Here is a 2,466-nt window from a genome sequence, read left to right on the forward strand (position 1 = left end):
GTTACATTGACAATATTAATTTTTTTTATTGCAGCCTCCTCCTCCCCTTATAGCTGCTCCTTACCTCGCCATAATTTTTACCACTGGGTCATTTTATCTTAAGTAAGGTAATATATTTTTAAGAATGGTGTATCATTTTGTTTAGGCTTTTAATTATATGTTACATTGTCAATTTTAATTTTTTTTTATTGCAGCCTCCTCCTCCCCTTATAGCTGCTCCTTACCTCGCCATAGTTTATACCCTTACCACTGTTTCATTTAGACTGTAGGCCAATGTTAGATGTGAAAACCTTGAGGATGATTTTAGTAAATATTAGTAAGAATTTAACAGTGTTCTCATGTGGTTTGTAATGTAATAATGATAATCACTGTTTTATTTAAATATAAATTTTACAGCCTATACTTTTTAAAGACTATTAGAGACAGTGAATGAAGTCAACCTATTACTCTTATTTTTGTTGTTGTAAATATTTAGTTTGGTAGTACCTGCATAAAATACAAAAGAAATCTATGTGTTCTAACACTTGAGTAGAACTTGGCACATCAGGTGGTAAGCAATTTCCACCACCTTTCTTACTAGTGTGAAACCACCTTTTACAAGCAGTACATTCAACGCAAAAGTCATTTTGGTTTCTTGGTGAGTCGGGAAATTGTCCATTGCAAATGTAACATGTATTAACCATATAGCCTGAATAGCTAAGGAGCTTTTTGAATAACAATATTCTATGTTGATCTGCATCAAACATCAAGTCTATTGAACCATTTGTTTTTAATTGTTCTATGAAATACAAAATGAATACACCACAATTGTAACTGTCAGTTTGAACAGGATGTCTTAAATGGCCATGTTGCCATGATTTGACTATGTCATCAAAGTCAGTGTTGGTTATGTTTGAGTAAAATTTTAGAAAGTTGTTAAATATATACTTTTTTCTGTTAGGATTGACAAAATCTGATGAAGGATCAATAAGGTAAAATGTATGGTCCTTCACGTTTGCATAGCCTAAAACCCAGTGCACGTTATCAATGTTCAATGGGAAAAATAGCTGTTCTGCAACAGAAATATCTGCAATTGATTTTGTAAGCAACCAGTGGTTAGGTTTGATATCTTCTCCTTGGACAAGACTTAATGTTGCAACATTGTCATGAACTATTGAACTGTTATGGTTGTCTTTTCCCATGAGTATAAGCCCTACAGCCTCTATGACAGAGTTGTCAAGCCAAGATTTGCCCCGTAACAGTTCAATATCATTAATGTACAAGCAACACTTTGAGTTGTTCCGACCTTCGATGGAACAAACAATGTAATTTTTCCTCTGTGGTAATTGAGTATAATAGTTAGGGTCAGAAATCAAGCCATTATCTAAAATCAGATTTGTTATCGTTAATTGGTGTTCATGTGTCATAACGTAAGGTTTTTGAACATGATTTTGCAAGTACTTAGATTGGAAATAGCTTGGGCGAGTTATCTTAGAGGGTTTTTCCCAAGACTCCTCGACAACATCCATGTCTTCATCTGACAGCAAAAGCATTCCAGTTTTATTGTTATCAGGTACTGTCTGTGCTTTAGAATTTTTCTTAGATTTAGTACTCAATTTCAAATGTCTTTTAACCACATTATTCCTCGGTTTACGAACACAGCAACCTTCCTTAGGTATGTTTAGTGTGATTTCTTTGCAACGGGCCTCAATAACCCTTCTTACCATCCTAATAAACCTGTTAGCTCTGAGATTAGTTTGTCCCTTTAAAATTACATTTTTAACCATACCAAACCAACTTTCAACCGGGGCATTGCTTAATCTCTTTAATGCTGTAACATTAACTTTGCTTTTTAACATAATGGCAGACCACAGTGGTAAAAAAGCTACAAATCTCTTAGCAATGAGAATTGCTAATTTCGGGCAGTAAAACGGATTCTTATTAGGCCTACAGTCTATATTTGAGATGTCATGGCTACTTTCTTCAGATATAGGACAAAGGTCTATATCTTCTTTGTTTTCATCATTATTTAGAGAACTTACAACTAACCCATGCATAGAAAACAATTCAGCCCTTGTTTGACAAATTTCGTTAAAGAATGGACTTTTTTTATATAAAGTTGTACAACTTGTATCATGAAACATTTCATCTGTACATACATTTTCACTATCAAAATCTGTTTCAAATGTGTTTTCCTCAACAGTGCATTCTAAGTTTAAAATACCTAAAGCATATTGAACCTCTGAGTTGTTGTTGAAGGTCATTAGTATAGTGAAGGTGTGACTTAATATTGTTTTAATCTTTTCATATGAAGTACAGTTTATGATAAAACAAAGTATTTGTAAAGCTAACTGTTTAATTGATTTTCGTTCCCTTGACTGCAAATTTAATGTTGCTGCATATATATTATTTACACATATTTTCACGAAATGGCAACAGCAGACATGTACAGTAACTGTGACCGGTTGTACACTGGCTTTGTTATGT

The sequence above is a fragment of the Macrosteles quadrilineatus genome, unplaced genomic scaffold (assembly GCF_028750875.1).
Source record: "Macrosteles quadrilineatus isolate MER2022 unplaced genomic scaffold, UCM_ALF_1.0 Scaffold_9__3_contigs__length_116548681, whole genome shotgun sequence".
In the NCBI taxonomy this organism is placed as follows: Eukaryota; Metazoa; Arthropoda; class Insecta; order Hemiptera; family Cicadellidae; genus Macrosteles; species Macrosteles quadrilineatus.